The sequence below is a fragment of the Artibeus jamaicensis genome, unplaced genomic scaffold, assembly GCF_021234435.1.
Source record: "Artibeus jamaicensis isolate MK-2021 breed Jamaican fruit bat unplaced genomic scaffold, CSHL_Jam_final contig_519, whole genome shotgun sequence".
NCBI classification, from domain to species: Eukaryota; Metazoa; Chordata; class Mammalia; order Chiroptera; family Phyllostomidae; genus Artibeus; species Artibeus jamaicensis.
This window is the reverse complement of record NW_026521871.1, coordinates 21,730,668-21,751,396: the sequence shown is the minus strand read 5'-3', so window position 1 is coordinate 21,751,396 and position 20,729 is coordinate 21,730,668. Positions and strand designations below refer to the sequence as shown.

Here is a 20,729-nt window from a genome sequence, read left to right as displayed (position 1 = left end):
CTGCCCCAGTTGTTCCTCTGGCCTATGTACACTCAAATGTGGGAGCACCTACTCTGCCAGCCACTGCCTTGTCTGGTCCTCTAGCCACTGCTTTGCCATGTGTCCTCTCTACCCAGCTGCCCGTCTCCACCCTCCTACCGGTCTGGATGAATGTTTCCTCTTTAACTCCCTGGTTGTAAGACTTCCATACAGTTTGGTTTTCTGTCAGTTCCGGTTACTTTTTGTTTTTAAATTTGTTGTTGTTCCTCTTTTGGTTGTGTGAAGAGGCACAGTGTGTCCATCTACACCTCCATCTTGGCTGGAAGTCTCTTTGAGCATCCTTATAAACAGTGTTTTGAACTCTGCATCTAGTAGATTGCTTGTCTCCGTTTTGTTTAGTTCTTTTTCTGGAGTCTTGTTCAGTTATTTCATCTGGGCTGTTTCTTTGTCTCCTCATTTTGGCAGCCTCCCCGTGTTTGTTTCTATATATCAGGTAGAGCTGCTGTGCCTCCCAGGCTTGTTAGAGTGGCCTGATGTAGTAGGTGTCCCGTGGGGTCCAGCGGCACAGCCTCCCCTATCACCCAAACTGGGTACTTGAGGTGTGCCCACTGTGTGAACTATGTTCACTCTCCTGTTGTGTTTGTGCCTTGATTGCTTGTTGGCCCATCCAAGGTTAGCCACCAAATGTGTTCCGTTCGGGGTCACACATCATAAGCTACAAAGTGATCTGCAGATGGCTGCTACTTGTGCTGGGCTTGGCGGTGCCCAGGTGAGGTCATGCTGTACCAGGAGTGTCCAAACTTTTGGCATCTCTGGGCCACACTGGAAGAAGAGTTGTCGTGGTCCACACATTAAATGCACAAACACTAATGAAAATTGCTGGGCAAAAATGAAAGGTTTTAAGCAAATTTACAATTTTGTATTGGGTTGCATTCACAGCCATCCTGGGCTGCAGGCTGGACACCCCTGCATGTAAACCAAGGCTGGCTGTTGCTAGTGCCAGGCCTGGGATGACTTAGTGAGAGGTATAGGGCTCACTGAAGTCAGATCTGCTTGTTTGAGAGAATTTAGGAAAATCTGAAGCATGGGCCAAGACAGGTCATTCATTTGGGAAAGCAACTAGAAACAGCTTGGGTGAGTCTGAAAGTTGGGTGGGGCAGGGCCTCAGGGAATCACCAGGGTGGGGCAAACAGTGTGAGCCCAGATGATGGAGTCTCAGACATGGCACCCCCCCCCCAGGCTCTGTGTCTCTGTGCAGGGAGGGCTCAGAAAGGGAACAGTAGCCTCTACCAGCATTTCTGTCTGGGAGAAAGCTGTCTCCCAGCTCTCACCCAGATGCCAGACAATTCAGTTCCTCTGCATATGTCTGGTGCCTTTCAAGCTGCTGCCTCCATGACGGAGCTCAGAGGGAGGGAGCCCAAGTTTTTCATGGGCCCTTTAAGAGAGGAACTGCCAGGGAATCTAATAATTTCTGTCTTTCATAGGTTCAATCCTCACTGGATTTCACAGCCAGAAGTTATGGCGACTTCTCTTAGACTGGAACTGTGGGCTGGGGGGCCTGGTATGGGGCTGGGACCCTTCACTCCTGAGATAGCCCTCCAATTTTTATTCACCACACGTGGGTGTGGGACCAGCCCATTCCACATCTCTGCCACTCCTATCAGTATCAATGCAGTTTCTTCTTTAATTTTGTAGTTGTAGGACTTCCATTCAGCTTGATTTCTGATGGGTCTGAATGATGGCTGTCCTATAGTTTAATTGCAATTCTGATGTGGTTGTATGAGGAGGCAAGCCATGTTTACCTACTTAACCACCTTTGAGTGCATTTTTTTTAAATTACAGATTTTATTTATTTGTTTTTACAGAGATGGAAAGAAATGGAGGAAGAGGGGGAGAGAAACATCGATGTGCGAAAAGATACATCAATCAGTTGCCTCCTGCGCACCCCCAGCTGGGGACCTGGCCCGCAATCCAGGCATGTGCCCTGACCAGGAATCAAACTGGTGACCTTTTGGTTCATGGACCAGTACTGAAGACACCACAGGCCGGGTGAGTTGTGTTTTGTTTTTGGTTTTTATCCATGTTAAAAGAGGTCTCTAGCTCTTATTCCTGCCTAGTTAACATTTTAATAGATTTGCACGAAGACAATGTCAGCATTATCAAACTTAATAGTTTATCAAATCTATGGACAAATAAATAAGCCTATTTATTGAATGACCAAATCAGGACTTTGTTTTTAAGTTGGGAACAAAAAAGGGTTTCTATGGCAAGTTACCTCAGAAGGTGATCTGACCACAAATTCCAAAATGGGCAGGTCTTAGTAAGTAGTCACCTCCTAGGCATGTAGCTGTTTTAGTAAAAAGTTTATCTCTGACTTAAGCAAGCCCCGTCCCTTGCTTCTAGGCACGGAGGTTAATACATTTTTGAAATGCCTGTTTTCAGATCCTTCAAAGAACCACCCTCAAGAAAGCACATAACCTTTTTAACTATCTTGTAATCTAATCCCCACCTGGCTTTCTCCCACCTTCATGTAATCTTCCCTCCTCAGTTACAAAACCAAAAAGACGCTGTAAATGGCCATTCTGGGAAGTATTTTTCTATGTCTGGAGATCTTACTCTTAGACTTGTCCTCTGTTTGCCTCAAACAAATTATTATAAAAATTCTCTACAGAGTTGGACAGTTTTACCTCACCAAAGACCATACACCAGAACCAACCCAATAAGATAAAATTTAATACAGAGACATGTAAAGTCCTACCAAAAATATTCTATTAAAGAATTATTAGAGCATGAGTTAAAAATTGGAAGAGCCTGGACAAACAACTCAAGAATTTTAGATGATTACAAAATTGATAATAAAAGGTAACATACATAGCGCTGAAATGTCAGGGACCATTCTAAATGCTTTACATGTAAGTGTCCATTTATTCTTTTAACAACCACGCGAGATAGGTGTTATTAAAAACCCCCATTTACGGATGAGAAATCAGAGGCCCAAACCCAGCGAATAACGTGTAGAGTCAGAATTTAAAAGCAAGCAGGATAGTCCCGTAGTTCTTCTTAACTAGGACATTATGATGAATCCACAGTGTGATGTGGCTGCAAAGAAGTATTGACGCAAACACATCCAAACACGTGGAGAATTTTTATGAGTTCATTTGAGCCAAACTGACAACATATGCTTCGGGAGAGAATCTCAAATGATCCAGAGAATAACAATTTTGTAGCTTTTTTTTATGCATTTGAAATTAAGGAGGGAATGTAAGGAAGATTACATCCGGTGGGAGAAAGCAAGGCAGGGATAGGATTAGAGGACAGTTAAGATTATATGTTCTCTTGAGGGTTAATATCCCCCTCTAGGAGTATTATTTCCAGCATTTCAAAGGTGTGCTGACCTACATGCATAACAATAATGGACAGAACTGGCATAAAATTTTTCACTGAAGAAGTTACAGGTCTGGGGCATGACTACCCAGCATGACCTGCCCAGGTAGGAGTCAAAGGTCAGATCACTCTGTGAGGTTACCCTCCACAGACCCCCTTTTTTCATTCATACTAGCAAGTCCACTCAATCTTTGTTTTAAAAAGATTTTTAAAATCCTTACCCAAGAATATGTTTATTGATTTTATTTGATTTTTTTTAGGAGTTCATTTATTTTGAGAGAGAGAGAGAAACACCAATGTGTGAGATACACTGATTGGTTATCTGTTGCACGCCCCCAGCTGGGGACCTGGCCCACAACCCAGACATGTGCCCTGACTGGGAATCGAACTGGTGACCTTTCAGGTCACAGGCCAGCACTCACACCATTGAACTACACTCATCAAAGCTGTTTACTGATTTTAGAGAGAGAGGAAGGGGGAGAGAGAGAGAAATACCAATCAGTTGTCTCCCACAGGCACCCTAACCAGGGATCAAAACCAGAACCTAGGTACGTGTCCTGAAACTGCAACTGAACTATGTGCCCTGACCAGGGATCAAACCTGCACCCTTATAGGGTATGGAACGATGCTCCAACCAACTGAGCCACCAGGCTAGGGAGAGTCTGCTCTTAGTCTTAAAGTGCACGCTTTAAAATCTTCTCTACTGGTTAATACCTAATTTTGGGAACCACAATTAATCAAAACAACAAGATTATTGGAAGATAAAGACTGAGAAGGTTATGTCTAGAGAAGAATCAGTAGAATATAAGTATATTCCAATATCTGAAAACAGACATACAGAGGAGAGTACTAGAACAAGTGAAAATATAACTTGTAGTTCAGTAAAAGAAATAATTTTAGTCTATATGCTGCCAAAGTGAGCTTAAAGAAATAATTTTATAAAGATTGGAATCATCCAAAAGTCTTTACCTTAGAAAGTATGAGACTATTAATCTTCTCTCCAGAAAGAAAATATGTAAATACATGTAATTTTGCATTAAATTTGCAAGGGTGCAAAGTCTACTTTTAAATCTACTCATGCTCCACCCCTAGAATCATGTACCCCACAGTAAAATGGAAAAGTAAAGGATAAAGAGACAAATATACTTAATAATCTTTAGCAACTCGCTCGTGAGTTCGCACACATCCACTTGAACGTGTACTTCTGCTTCTTTCTCAGGAGTTGCCCTGCGAGAAACTGCATCCAGGGAGCGCTGGGAGCAGCGGTCTGCCCCAGGCTTAGCCCTGCCCTGGTCCTGTCACCAGGACCCAGGTCCTGGCCTGTCTCTTTTCCTCTTTTACTGAAATAAAACTTGCTCCCAACTCTCAAAATAACACTGTAATAATAATATTCAAAATTTAATGCTTAAAATTCTGTGATCTAAAACTACTCTCAACTCTACACTTTCTAGTTTCTTCTGAGATTTGTTATGATACATATTGCAATAACAGTTTAAATACAACAAAGTCAAAAAAGTCAGGTTTGCCAAGTGACAACATAAACTACGTGTAAATTCAAAATAGTAAAGCTTATTTTTCAAAGTTTAAGAGAAATATGTCTATGTTTAAAGATAAAAAATAAAATGCTAATGTACTATTCAATGTCTAATATTTAGTGCCCAAATTAGAAATTTCCCTCCTCCAGTTTTAAAACTTCATCTTAAATTCTCCCTTTTTACCCAATGTTCCTGGTTAACTGTTAAGGCTGACAGACCAAGAAACAATGGGCTAGAAGTCGGAATACTTAGGTTCTAATTCACTACCTTTGAATTTAATTTTGGCTTAGTCCATCGCCTCGTCATATTCTAAAAACTTTCATATATCTAAAAGGGCTTTAAAATGGTGAGGTGCTATGTAAATATAAATAACTCATGTAATTATCAACAGGGAGTAAAAAAAGCCAGTCTTTTCTATCAAGTTAAAAAAAAGTAAATGTATATTCACATTTCAATCCCTAATTATAAAAAGCAGTCTTTTGACTCCTTAGAGCATATTTTAATGTATAATTTTCATCCACGAATACTTTCCACATTAAGAATAAACATATCTGGTACCCTGGCTGGTGTATGTGGCTCAGTGGACTGAGTGCAGGCCTGTGAACCAAAGGGTCACCGGTGGGATTCCCACTCGGGGGACACGCCCAGGTTGCAGGCCAGGTCCCCAGTAGGGGGTGCACAAGAGGCAACCACACATTGATGTTTCTCTCCCTCCTTCCTCCCTTCCCCAATCTCTAAAAATAAACAAAGAAAATATTTTTTTAAAAAAGACTGCTTTACAATTTTTCAGCATTTATAAAAATAATAAACATATCTGTACAACAGTCAACCTCAAGTTATATTGAGAGGACATAGCTCAGACAATTAAGAATTTTGGCTCCAAAGGAAAAACTTGAAGGTGCCAGTAAACTACGGTTACATAAAAGGAAAGTTACATTACCACAAAAATGGTCATAAAGTATTATCATTGCTCAAAAAATCCATTTCCTCTCTTAAACCACTAGAAATGAAGAGAACTAAAAAGTTAAGAGTGTAATAATCCTTGTGCCTTTATTAACAAGCATAAAACTGCATCCACTGCTGAAGCTGCAACCGTCCCGCCAGAACAGCACTGCAGACGCAGTGCCTGCCCTTCCACTAGACTCCAGATCCAGGCACAAGATGTTCCAACAAATCACAAGCACTGGGAGCCAGCGGACAAGCCTGAGGGAATCCAGGCTCTAGGCATTTGATTCTTCTCTTTGGTGCTACTTCAAAGTGGGCACTACTATCGAAGATTTATTCTAGTCATAGGACAATGATAAGGGTTTAGCTAAATTATAGGCTAACCAATGAAATGGAAAAGCAACATGCACTATCAGATCAACTACATTATTTTATTTTTTAATTATTTTTTTATTGACTATGCTATTACAGTTGTCCCAATCTTTCCCCCTTTGCTTCCCTCCACCCAGCACCCCCCACTCCCTCAGGCCTCCACCCATCCATCCATTGTTCCCTCCACCCATCCACCGTTGTTCATGTGGATGGGACATATGCGTAAGCTCTATGGCTACTCCACTTCCTGTACTGTACTTTACATCCCCATGGCTATCCTGTAACTTACTTATTTGTACTTCTCAATCCTCTCAATTCTTCACCTATTCCCCCACAACCCCTCCCATCTGGTAACCTTCAAAAAGTTCTCCGTATCCATGATTCTATCTCTGTTCTTCTTGTTTGCTTGATACACATGTATTCACATTGTTGATAGATATGTATTTGTTGCCAATTTACTGTTCATATTTTTATCTTCTTTTTCCTAAATAAGTCCCTTTAACATTTCGTACAAAAATGATATGGTGATGGTAAACTCCTTTAGGATGAATTATTTTATATTTAATTTTGAACTGACAGTTCATGATTACATCATGCAGAGAACAGATGAGTAACTTCAACCATATTTATCAAGTGAAGATGATTTCAAGACATTAAGAGAAAAGTGGTCCAGAAAATATTAATTTGAATTGTAGAAGTCAAATGAAAAAATATATATAGTTTGGGGGAGAAGGGGAAAGGAAGAAAATGAGCTACTGACTTACTAAAAAGAGAGCAAATAAGTGGGATAGGGAGTCTGAGCCCTCTGAGATAGAATGAGGAAGAGAAAGGTATTCAAATGCTTAACGAGAGCTTCAGTAGTAAATATGGAAAGGGATGAGCCTGTAAACTGTTTCAAGAGAAAAGAGAAACAATACAAGGAACTCTCAACCAGCATTCATGGTAGTCAACGATAAAAATGCCAAACTGATGCATGGCAGTTAATATGCTGTCAGCTTTGCTCCACATGCATTCCACAGATTTGTCCATTACTCCTCACAACAGCCCAAATGGGCAGATATTATTATTGTACAGATGCAGAAACTGAGACCACACACAATGCAAGGTAACACAGGCTGGCTGAGTGCCCATCCACTTAGCTAAACTGTCTCTCTGTCAGAGCTTATGAAAACCTTTGTATTTTCTATGGAGAGGGGCAATGGCTGTCTGAAATTTCTCACAGGAGTCTAGGCCCAAAAAAGTGAGCCTAGACTTAGAGCAAAGTTCCTTTATGGATGTTAAGAGATTCTTCCAAGAGTTCAAAGCTTTGTAACTCTGAAAAGCACCTATTAGAGACAGATGGAGACGTGTGGATCTTGAAAGGAGGAAAAGACAGAAAACGAGACTTAGAAGACATCCTTCCCCCATAAGGAGATAGGGAGAGTAGAAAGCAGCCTTTCCTCTCCTGCACGAGGTTGACTCAGGGACGTTGCCTCTCCCTAGTATGCAGTGTGTGTGTGTGTGGGGGGGGGGGGGGGGGGGAGGTTTTCCCCCAGGCAATCAAGGGTTACTTGGCCAGGTCTGGAATGATGCATGGTTATAAACAGATATGACTTGGGGTGACAAGGGGGCCGCTGAGGCGCAGGGAGGGAAACCTGCTCAGGAGCAAGCCGGACCGGGTCTAAAGGCCCTCGAAACGAGGGCCGGCGCCCTCCCCCCCCCCCCCAGACCTTACCCCTACAAGGCTGTAGAAGACCAGGGCTGTTCTTCCGAGCCTGGGGCACCCGTGCTTGGCGGCGGCCCGGTCCGGCGGACTCACTCGCGGGGCAGGGGTCGGAGATCCGCGGCCTGTCCAGTCAAGGCCCTGGAGTTCGAGGCCTCAGAATGCCGACTGTGTGCGCGCCTTCAAGGTTGTCCAAAGAGGAAGGGGCAGGGCACGCCCGGCGTGTGGAACTCCTGCAGCCGCCCCAGGAGAAATCGCAAGCGGCTTCGTCCGCCCGCACCCGGCCGAGCTACTGTCCCGCTTCCAGGGCGCGAGCTTTGGCGGCGGTGCAGCAGAGTGAGCACCGATTGGCCCGTGGATGAATAACGTCAGGCGGTTGCCCCTGCGGATTGGCCGGGTCGGCGGTGCGTGCCAGGAGTAAACAAACCCCGCCCCCAGGCTTCCCAAAGAGAGGAGGGGGCTGTGAGGTGAAGGGGCGGGGCCACGAGGTGAGAGGGTATTCTGCCGCCACCCGGGTCTGTGCAGCGGAGGTACCCAGATACCCGAGGAGTCCCCGGCAATGCCCCTGCCAACTGGCTTCCCAGCCGCCTGCAAGGCGGGCTGCAGGCCCGCGGCCTAAAATTTATAGACCAGCCCTCTGCACTCTCCCTTCCCCCAGGCTTGACTTTTCCATCAGCCCCCCCAAACCTAAGGCCCGAAACAAGAAAACCCCGTCTCTTTAGAAAGAGAGTAACTAGGCGGTTACATCTTGGTCCCTAGGCCTTTGAGGTATCTCACCCTGGAAGCAGCTAGAAGCAGAACGGAAACAAGTGGCTGTGAGACTATGTGTGGGGTATCCTGTGATTATTCAGGCAATGGATTAGAGCTCACTGGGGATGTGGGTTCTTGAGCAGGCAAGTAAGATCCAAACTAGGCCAAGTTACCATGTCACATGGAAGCTGACCAGAAAATCGCTACATGTAACCCCAATAGCTGTCCGTTAGTTCAATATTAAAATATGTGTCTACTAATTCTTTACCTCTGTGAAAAATCTTGTGTGAGCTTACATTCTAGTGGAAAGACAATATGCGAAAGAAATATGCAAAATAGAAACTATGATACATCCTGATAGGAAAAAAATGTAAGCAGAGAAGGTGTTTGAGGGATGGCTTGTGTTAAATAGGGTGCTCAGAAAATGTGCAGAAAAGGTGCCATTTAAGTAAATACCTAAAGGAGGTGAGGGAGTCTTAGAAAGCACCTTTGGACCTTTCTCTTGGGGTGGGGCGGAGAGACAATTCCTGTATCATTGTATGTAAATAGTTCCTAGGGGTTCAAGAATGACAAGTGCAGCACTCCTCCACAGATTCTAAAATGATCGATTACATCATCCAGTTAAAAATCAATAGGATTAATCTAGTTTCCACAGAAATGTTGTTAAGGTTTTATGGTAATAAATACTTTTCACGCACTCTAGGGACAAAGATACACAAGTGAGCAAGACAGACAAAACCTTCACCCTCAAGGAACTCAATCTAGCAGGGGAGATGGATTGTCAACCACCTCAGTACAAGTGTAAGCAACTATAATAGAAGTAGACACAGCACTTGAGCCAATAAGAGTAGGGGGGTGAGGGGTGTTATCAAGGAGCTATAACTTTCTCAGAATCTCTTTGTCTATAAAGAAAATTCAGTACGAAATTTTGGAGTAAGGCTATGGCTATCAGGGATTCTCTGACCTCTCATAAGTTTCTAAGGTGAAAGTCTAAAGATAGTATTCAGTTGAACCCTATGAAATTGCTAATACTTGGCAATTTTCATTCGACTCAGCTTATTCTCTTGTAGCGTTAACATGAGGATTTTGCTATGTAATGCATATAAGTGTTCAATAAACAAAGGCAATTATGATAATTTCAAAATTTCTTTTGATAAAATGACTTAAAAGCCAATGTTTTATAACACCTTCCAACAATATGCCCAAAGTAAAATGGGCATTGAAAGTTCCAAATTTTTATTTTGGTCTAGCTGTGTTTGATCTAGATGTTTTCCAGTTTGATCTAGCTGTGAATTTCCATGACCTAATCAGAGCATGCTGTAAAAGACACTAAATGTTAGTTTCACAGCAGGCCAAGAATTTTAGAATAAGAAACAGCTTGGTTTTGAAGTCAAAAACTGAAACTACTCCAGAACAGAATAAATTGTCAAGTTCCTTCAGGGAGGAAAATTTATGTAAATCAATTTTTCATTCCCACTCACAGTTCCAATTTAGCAATTTGCACAATAGTCAGCTTTCTCTCTTCCTTCTTATTTCCCCATTAAGGGATCTTATTTCCTTTGAATAGAAAAAGAAAGCTCCCACCATCTCCAGTGCCAGAGAGTAGATGTTTGAAACATGACAGCACACTTATTGATTCAGCAAACACGTATTGTATGCCAAGAACAGTGCAAGGCATTGGAAATACAAACATAAACGTCCAAAGAACTCTGTTCTTGGGTGGTGTTCTTTGTGCTTGGAACAATCTGCCAGTTCACCCACACCTCACCGACATGTGCTTTCACATAAGCTTAAACAACACTTTCTCCAGAAAAGCATCCTCTGACTCTCCATCGCCAGCTCTTTCCCATTAAATCTTGTTTGCCTTTCTAACATTCATCAAGCTTGTAGTTACTCATTTGGTATTTGTATCCTGTGAGACTGCAAGCTCCTTGAGATCCGGATCTCATCCTGTTCACTATCCTCAGTGCTTATGAGAAGTTCTGTAAGTTTTTACTGAATGGATGAGAGTGCCACAGCCCAGCACAGCTGGAGAGATAGAGGCATAAAGAAAGTCTCTACTTGTAAATGCAAGGGCCTACATAGAGAGGGCCATGAAGCAGATGTGTTGTAGTTAAACCCGAGCGATTTCCACATGCTGTGTCTCTCCTGGGCCCGCATGTTGCTCTCTGTAGGTGAAGCTGTTGGATTCCTGCCCCCGTCAGACTGTAATGTGCACTGCAGTCCAGACTCCTTTCCAACAAGCTCCCAACTGGTGCTGGTGCTGCTTCTCCACAGTTTGAGTAACAAGATCCTTACTAGCACCTTTATTTAATTGCACACTTTGAATTTTTTTTTTACTTTTTAAATTAAATTTGTTGGGGTGACACTAATTAATAAAAGTATATAGGTTTCAAGTGTAAAATTCTATAACACATCACTGGTGTGTTGCATTGTGCATTTCCCACCCAAAGTTAAACCTCTTTCCGCTACCCACTGTGGCTAACGATGAGTCAGTGACCTTTGGAATTCGAGCCTCGGGAGACAAAGCTTATCTCTGATAGCAAATGCTGCCTCAGTTTCCTCCCTACCTCCAAAGCACAGTTATTGACAGGTAAGACCCCTCAGAGGAGGGGCAACCTAGGCCAGACATGATCACTTGGGAGGCCTTCATGGAAGGACTCAGGGGGCTGCAACAAAGAGCAATGGACTCTCGCCCCTGGGCTTTGACATAGCCCGAGTCCCCATGACCCCTGGGAGAAGGACTTCCTGGCTCTAATTCCCTTAAGCCTGAATACCTGTTGGGGAGGAATGCAGCTCCTTGCCTTGCTGGAGCATGTCCTGGGGAAAAATCACAAAGACTTCCTGAAAAACCTGTGAAATCTGCTCTGCTAAGTGTGTTCATTCATATGTTAAGGGTTTGAGCAGGAAGCTCTAAAACTCTTCCTGACAGACTCTGACTCAGACTAAGCCCTTAGATTTCTTTGAAATGTTATTTACTGTTTGATCCTTGTATTCCTGTGTACTACAACCCAATAAAAGCTCTTGGAGGAAGGGGCTCAATGCCTTTTTTCCCCTGAGAAACTGGCCACTACTCAAGGCCTTTTTCCTCTGGGAAACTGGCCACCTCTCCTCCCCAAGCAGATCACATCATGTCTCAGTCATGTTTACTCTCATCCATGGCAGCTGGGGGGACCTGCAAGGAAAGTCACCCCCACAACTAACTATAAGGGAATCTTATTAAAACACAGATTCTGCCCTAGCTGGTATGGCTTAGTGGATTGAGCACTGGCCTGTGAACCAAAAGGCTGTCGGTTTGATTCCCAGTCAGAGGATGTGCCTGGTTTGTGGGCCAGGCCCCCAAATGGGCTTGTGCAAGAGGCAACGGATCAATGTCTCTCTCACACACTGATGTTTCTTCCCCTCTCCTTCTGTCTTCCTTCCCCTCACTCAAAAAAAAAACCAAAAAAAAAAAAACCCCACAGATTCTGATAAAGAAGCTCTGGAATGAGGCCTGAAATACTGCTTTTTTAAAAAGCACTCCAGTGGCAGTGAGGCTACTGGTCCCAACAACATATTTGAGTAGCAAGACTCTTTTTCCTCCCATTGTAGTGAGGGGAGATTGACCTACAATAAAGTAAGCAGACTTAATGTGAAAAAAATGGGTGAGTCTTGACATATGCATATATCTGTGAAATCATCACCACAATCCAGATAACAAATTTATTGAGAGACAACTCTACATGGCTCTCTCATTTCTGTTTGTCTTGCAAGTAGAGGCTCTGAGGCCTTTCTTATAAAATAGAGATAGTGTCTTCCTCCAGAGTAGAAGGCAGTTTTGTTTACCATTCAACATAATGAAAACAATGTCCTCTACAGCAAACATTGGGCAGGTTAACTCGCAGTCCACTACAAAAGACTCAGGATTCCTAAGCTTGAGATTTCTTAGCTGTACCGCAGACTCACTGTGTGCACAGCATCAATCTCATCAACCTGGACTGCTCCGGGTAGGAGTTGAGAGGTGAGGGGGACCACAGCAAGTGTGAAGATCCTAACGTTCGCTATGCCATGAGTAACTGTGTCCTTCATCTCTGGCCTAGGAGTCTTGTATCTTCTGCCAGGGCCCATGGAACTGCGGAAGGCTAACTTGTTAGTTTCCAAGAAGAGTAAACTTTCAGACTTCTGTCAGTTTTCTACAGTGTTTGGTGATGAAGCTGGGATGCTGACGGAGATAGGACTTGCTGAGAGAGACGGGAGAAGGACTGGTTGGACGAAATGAGAATTCCCCAGGATCTGATAGCTAATATTCTTGCTCAAGTGGTGGTGGGGGGAGAAAGGGAATTTAGCAGATGTAATGTATGTGCCTTAAAATCTCCACCTTTAATCTCTAAAGAGATTTTTAAAAATCTAGTTCTATTTATTTAGGAAAAAAGAAAAGATTTATTTATTTTTAGAAAGAGGGAGAGAAACATCAGTGTGTGGTTGCCTCTCATGCACCCCTCAGTGGGATCTGCCTACAACCCAGGCATGTGCCCCAACTGGGAATCGAACTGGTGACCATCTGGTTCACAGGCTGGCACTCGATCCACTGAGCCATACCAGCCAAGGCAAAATCTCTACCTCTTAATAGTTTCTGTTTATTTTTCTAAGTAGCAAAAAATCCAGTATTACTCCATATTATCCCCACTTCTTTTTTCCTACAACTGCCTTTACATAAGGCAGATTCTTTACACTATTTGCTATAAATAGTTAAATTTCAGGAAAGTCAGCTCCACAGTATCTCCATCATGCCTTCCTTTTCCTTGTCCTCATTAGACTAATAGACTTTGAACTAAGATAAAAAACAAACCCATCTCTCTCACCTAATAACTTGATATTATGGTTCTTCAAATTCCCTACTATGGAATGATACCATGAGCTCATTGATAGTAATAGGCTCCCCTGGGATAGAATCCCAGGGTCTGACTGCAGCTTCCACCACCTGGAGGGCACTGTCTATGTGCAAGGCCAAAGCAATGAGCAGAAAAACACTAGACAAAAGTGGCTTTAATACACAATATGTATAGCTCAATCATTCACTGTTTCTTTGTAGTTTCCCAAACAATTTTAGATGATAATTTTCAGAAGGGATTTTTAACAGCTGCAGGCTAATTCCACCATAGTCATAGTTGAAAGTGTCTTTCCGACAATTATTCTAAATCTTTCTAAGTATTTAAAAAGATGGTATGTTTTTGCAACAAATTAGATCATCTTTTCCCCACCATAAGGAGCAAGCCTTTCTGTGCTGTCCCCTCTTCTGCATGTTAAGTTGTTATTGTTTCCTGTGAACACTGGGAGGGACTAAGAGCCTGATCATGGGAAAGTGGTAACCTGAACTTCTCATCATGAGATGAGTATAAAGGGGTCCACTGAAACACAAAACTGCATGTCAAAGAAATATAAGTTGATTCGACTTGTACGAATTTGGGCCCATGCCATTGTGAAAGGCATAAGTAAACTTCCTGGGCTGGGAGCTCAGACAATCATGGTTCTTATACATATTTTACCTCTTTTACCTTTAGTTCCTCAGTTCACTCTGATGGTCTCATGGGGAGTTCCCTATGATCAGCTAACAGTAAAGGAAAAAGCCCAGGGCCTGATTTATAAGTGGATTTTCATGGTTTGCCAGCACTACACTACGATTCTGTTGTATGATTTGTCATTGTAATCCTGCAGCAGCCTGTCGGCCACAAACGACTCAGACAATTCGGTTTCCCGGCACGGCATGCTCCTATTGCAGAGAACTTTCTTGCTCTGCGTCCTATTCTAAACTGGCAGCCTTGTGGGTTACCTAGTAAATAGGGCAGCACTGCCAGAACTGCACGTCCCCCAGTGAAATATGTTGCCTCCAAAACCACAGGAGGCTCACTGAGATTAAGTCTCTTTCTTTGCTGCAGATAAAACAAGATGCAGCAAATTATCTCTCAGGACTATCCCACACGCTCCAGAATTTGAGACCCTCAGATGCCCCGACATTTTTGACAATGTCACTGAACTTTTACAGGATTTATGTGCCACACTTAATTGTCTTTTTTTTAATTATATTTCATTGTTCATGTCCATGGTTCATGCATAGGTTCTGCTCCCTTTCCTGTACTGTACTTCCCCATGGCTATTCTGTACCTACCTATGTCTTACTCCCCTCACCTCTTCCCCCAACCCCCTCCCATCTAGCAACCATTAAAACTTTCTCTGCATCCATGATTCTGTCTCTGTTCTTGTTTGCTTAGTTTGGTTTTTTTAGATTCTATAGTTGATAGATTTGTATTTTTTTGCCATTTTATTGTTCATAGTTTTGATCTTCTTTTTCTTAAATAAGTCCTTTAAACATTTCATATAATAAAAGTTTGGTGAGGATAGCTCCTTTAGTTTTTTCTTGTCTGGGAAGCTCTACTTGCTCTTTCATTCTAAGTGATAGCTCTGCTGGGTAGAGCAATGTTGGCTGTAGGTCCCTGCTTTTTATAACTTTGAATATTTCTTGCCGGTCCCTTCCAGCCTACAAAGTCTCTTCTGCAAAATCAGCTGACAAACTTATGACAACTCCCCTGCAGGTAACTAAGTTCTTTTCTCTTGCTGCTTTTAAGATTTTCTCTTTATCTTTAACCTTTGGCATTTTAATTACGATGTGTCTTGGAGTGGGCTTCTTTGCATCTATCTTGTTCGGGACTGTCTGTATTTCCTGGACTTGCATGTCTGTTTCCTCACCAAATTAGGTAAGATTTTGTTCATTATTTTTTCAATTATATTTCCAATTTCTTGCTCTCTCCCTTCTCCTTCTGGCACACCTATGATGCCAATTGGACCTCTTAAAGTTGTCTCAGAGGCTGATTATCCTCTCATTTTTTTTAAAATTCTTTTTTCTTCTTGTTCTGATCCGTTGTTTTTTGATTCCTTATGTTCCACATCATTGATTTGATTCATAGCTTCATCCATTCTTCTGTTGTTTGCCTGTAAATTGTTCTTTATTTCAATTAGTGTATCCTTCATTTCTGATTAGATCTTTTTTATGCTGTTGAAGTCCTTACTAAGTTTCTGGAGCATCCTTATAACCAGTGTTTTGAACTCTGCATCTGATAGATTGTTTATCTCCATTTCATTTAGCTCTTTTTCTGGAGTTTTGAGCTGTCCTTTCATTCGGGCCCTGTTTCTTTGTCTCTTCATTTGGGCAGCCTCTCTGTGTTTGTTTCTATGTATTAGGTTGAGCTGCTTAAATTTCCTGTCTTGGTAGTTCCCTGCTCACCAGCCTAATGTAGGTGTTCTGTAGTGTCCAGTGGCAAAAATCTCACCTGTATCACCTAAACTGGGTTCTCAAGGTGTGCCCTTTGTGTGTGCTGAGTACACCTTCCTCTTGTAGTTGAGCCTTGGTTGCTATTGGCAGGTCAATGGGAGGGATTCACCCAGGCCAGTCAGCTGCAAGGACTGGCTGTGACCACTCAATCACCAACATCTGCTCTCTGTAGAGGATCAGCTGTGCAGGCAGTGAGAGTGCTCCTACGTGGTCTGTAGCTGTCCACTGGGTACAAAGGCTCTGGGGTTTCCTGTGTGGTGCAGACCAAGGTCACCCCCCACCTGTGTGTAGCCTGGGGCACCCTGCCTGAGCTATAAAGCAATCTGAGCCCTGGCTGGTGTAGCTCAGTGGATTGAGCACGGGCCTGCGAACCGAAGAATCACGGTTCGATTCCCAGTCAGGGCACATGCCTGGGCTGCAGGCCAGTCCCCAGCAGCGGACCGAGAGACAACCATACATTGATATTTCTCTTCTTCTTACCTTCACTCCTCTCCTTCCCCTCTAAAGATAAATAAATAAAACATTTATTTAAGAAAAGCAATCTGAGCTAGCTATTACTTGTGCTGGGCTTGGACACTCCCAGGCGAAGTCAAACTGTGAATCTAGGCTGGCTGATGCTAGTGCTGTGCCTGGGTCTCACTGTAGCCAGCTGTTGCTTGTTTGATAGTATTTAGGAAGTTGTGAAGCATGAACCAAGACCAGCCATTCATAAGAAAAAGCAACTGGGGTGGGCCCGTAAGCTGAGTGGGGCAGAGTCTCTGGGGATCTACAAGGTGGGTCAGTGTTAGCCAGGTTGATGGAGTCTCAGATGCCACCAGCTTACCAGCTCTTTGCGAGAGGTGAGGTTTTAAAAAGGGACATTGGCCTCTGCTTGCCTTGATGCCAGACACTTCAGTTCCTCCCTGTGTGCCATCAGTACCTTTCAAGCTGCTACCCCAGTGCTGGAGCTCAGAGGGAGTAAATCTGAGTAGGTGAGTCTGTGTGTGGGTTCTTTAAGAGGACCTACTTGGGGCTCCAGAAGTTTCTTCCATCAACTCAAACCCCTGTTTTTTTTCAGCCAGAAGTTGTGGGGACTTATCTTCCTGACACTGGAACCCTGGGCTGGGGGGTCTGGTGTGGGAACAGCCCATTCCGTGTCAGCGCCCCTCCTACCAATCTGGGTGGATGTGGTTTCTTTACTTCAGTAGTTGTGAGACTTTCATCCAACTAAATTTCTGACAGTTCTGAGTGATGGTTGTTCTCTATTTTAGCTGTAATTTTGATGTGGTTGTGCAGAGGCGAGCCATGTCTGCCTGTGCTGCCATCTTGACTAGAAGTCAACAGTCTCAATAGGACATCTAGAGTTATTCTAACATCTGCTCCCCAGATCCCGATAGCAAGGCGTCACGAACCAACATGGTGATCTGGGGCATATAAAGATGATCAAGTTCACCCAGACTTTATTATAGCAGAGAGGAGGAGGGTGGATATAGCACTAGGGCCAGATAGTAAAGGTAATCATTAACCCTGCCATCTAAATGCAAACTTACAGAAAATTTTATTATCAATTGGAATAAAGCATCTGCTTGGATCAAACGCCCTTATACCATCCTCTACAGCGGCCTCGGGTCCACTGGCAGTCACCTGCACACAAAACCCTGGTACCTGGAATCAGTTACAAATTTCATCACCACGTAATTCTACTTACAATGACCTTTTGTCATTCTCCACTGCCCACCGGGGTCACTCCTGCAGCTGCAAGCTTGGCTTGCCGTATCCATCATACTCAGCCTTCCGTAAGGATGCAGCAAGCCCAAGTGGATTCAGGGCCCGATCACATCCCCGCACCTGGTGCCACAGTACAACATGGAACTGGAGGGACTGCATGGCAAACTGCACAGTTGGCAGTGGTTGGATCTGTCATTAAAGAGCCAGCTCTAAACTATAGCTACGAAGTTTTACAGACTGACGTGTGCTGAAGACGCTGTCTCTAAGTAAAATTTTTTTTAATTGAGAAAAGCCCTTTAAAATTTATTTTTAAATTTCTAACAAGCTCTATAAGTAGTAAGATTTCATATTATTTGTATATTTGCAAATATTCTTGTTGTTTTTTGTCCCTAGTAGTTTAATTACATAGGTTCTATTGGGGCTCCCACATACCATGAGACCTCTGCATTTCGAAGATATTACTCGACTTATTTCCTGTCCTGTTTTGCTGATGAGAGATCCAGTGTTGATTTTACTGTAACAAAATGAGACACATTCATTTCAGAAAAGTCGTCTCTTTCCCTGGTAGATAGCTGTAGTGTTTTTTTCTTTATTTCAGATTTATCTGTAGCTTCTCCACTGTGTACAGCTCCTACCTGAGGACAAAGTCTTTCAGTAACTGTCTCTGTATATTTCTCCCCATTATTTATTCTCTAATTTCTTTCAGGTCCATATTAGACTTATTTTGACATTGCCCAATATATTTTCAGTATCTAATGGTTCTTTGTGTGACTATGCTGCATTCTTTTTAAAGATTTTATTTATTTATTTTTAGAGATGGGAAGGGAGAGAGATAGAGAGGGAGAGAAAATTTTATGTGTGGTTGCCTCTAGTGCAACCCCTACTGGGGACCAGGCATGTGCCCTCTATCCACTTGCCTATCAGTGGTCATTTAGGCTGCTTCTATATTCTTGGCTGTTGTAAATAATGCTACAATGAACAAAGGGGTGCATATATATCTTTTTGAGTTACTGTTTTGTTTTCTTAGAATAAACACCCAGAAGTGGAATTGCTGGATCATAGGGTAGTTCCCCTTTCTTCACATCCTCGCCAACACTTGTTAATTCTCATTTATTTATTTATTTATTTATTTTAAAACAAAAGGTGTGAGGTGATATCTAACATTCTGAGGTGATAGCACATTGCGGTTCTGATCTGCAGCACTCACTGGATTGAGAAAACTCACACTCCAAACTACCACACCAAAGACAGGAGATGAAGGCTCTTTCAACTGAGGTTTCAATCTGTAAACATTTAGATATTATTTCCTGCCCTCAAAACATCCTTTAAGACCCCGTGAGAAGAGAGAGGGGATGTCTAGACTAGGCAGACTAGAAGTAGAGAGAAATTTCCTTCACCAAAGCTGCCCACGGAAAGCTTGTGCACCCTTGATGGAATTGGTCTGGGAAGAACTGGTGAAAGAACAAAAGGCTGACTGACCCGGAAGTACTGCCTGGTGAGCATTTCCAACCTCTGCCTCATTCCCCAAGAGGAGAGAGAATGACAGTGTCTTACCGAACTGGCAAAATAGCATATAGCATCCTCTCACCGTCTCCTAGGTTCCGGGCTCTGCAACATTATATAAGCTCTGCCTGAAGTAATGAAGGTGGAGGGTCGACAGTTGAGGGTCGACTATCGTACTCTGTAAAACAACTTGGAGATACTAGCACACTGAAAACAATCAGGTTATTGAGAACAGCGGGCCCAGGGGAGCCTTTGCCAGAAGAGAATATTGCACTAAATGTACAGCGAAGCGCTCTTTTTTATGTGAGGAAACTGAAGATTAGAGGGGTAGAAGAACTTGCTCAGAGTCACATGGTAAGCAGGTCAGAATCTGGTCTGTATTCACCACCATGCGAGCTTGTCCATCGTGATTCATCTGTGGAATCACTATTTATCTGTTTTCCTTGCATAGTCCTTGTTCACAGCTGTGCCTGTTACACTTGCTAATATTGCCCACTTTTGACTCTCAAAAGCCACTCAGTTTAGGCAGTACTTTGGTCACACTGTAGGACCACTGGGTCAGAGCTGCCCAGGAAGCCCATTAAAGTGCAGGTGCCTGAGCTCCACTCCAGATCTGGGTGCTTTCTGAGAGTTGGCCCACGAATTCTCTGTCACATACTTTTAAATTGTGTTGTGAAATCTCCAGGTGAGTCTCAAGCCCTCTTAAGTTGATAAATCATTCGTCTATTATATTCTGACTTCCTCGGAGACCCAACCCGGTCCTGAGGCGGTATTGGTACCCCCACCAGATCAGAGAGATGCTCCCAGACAAGTAATCTCCCTGAAGCCTTGGAGCATCTGAGTGGTCTCCTGCCAGCCCACCTGCCAGGGCAAACCTCCTCCAGAGCCCTCTCCTTCCCACATCTTACCTCCTACCACCCCCCAAAGGTAGCGATCTCTAGTTAGTCCTGACTTTGTCCTAACACCCATCGCGCTAATTCAAACAACCTAGGAGCAAAAAGTGGTATGGTTCTCAACTGGGGTTACCCAACTGCTAAAATAGCAATATAGGAAATCTACCTACTGGGCACATCTGCCCTGCAACAGCCTCAGCAAATGAATGTCCCATCTACGCTTATTAAAGGTCAGCAACAGGGATCCCCCTCCTTAAGAAAGTTATCTGTCATTGCTAGGAAGTTCTTGGACACACTATATCAAAGGGATCACCAAATGTAATTTCTTTCTAGGAGGTGGGGAAAGAGGGGGAGAAGGGGAGGGGGGAAGAGAGAGAGAGAGAGGAACACTGATTGGTTGCCTTCTTGTATGGACCCCAAATGGGGAGTGAACCTGCAACTTGGGTGTGTGCCCTGACTGGGAATGGAACCCACAACCTTTAGGTGTACAGGATGATGCTCCAACTGAGCCACACCGGTCAGGGCCACATCATCTCTTAATAACACCTCTTCGCAGCGTTGAAGAGGTGTTATTAAGTTTCTATGCTTTTCACCTGAGTGCTTCTGTGCCCACATCTTACGTCACGGTGCTGGCATTGTCATTATTTGCCTTT

The 20,729-nt window shown here is 43.4% G+C and overlaps 1 protein-coding gene across 4 annotated transcripts in view; it reads right to left on the bottom strand.

Moving 5' to 3' along the window:
* TFDP2 (transcription factor Dp-2) overlaps positions 1–8,237 on the bottom strand; it is a 158,217-nt gene extending 149,980 nt beyond the window's left edge. For all 4 annotated transcript variants that reach the window (XM_037139374.2, XM_037139379.2, XM_037139380.2 and 1 more), the window contains exon 1: positions 7,930–8,237. The gene's annotated coding sequence lies outside the window, so the exon portion shown is untranslated. The remainder of the gene's footprint in view (positions 1–7,929) is intronic.
* Positions 8,238–20,729: the final 12,492 nt, after the last annotated feature.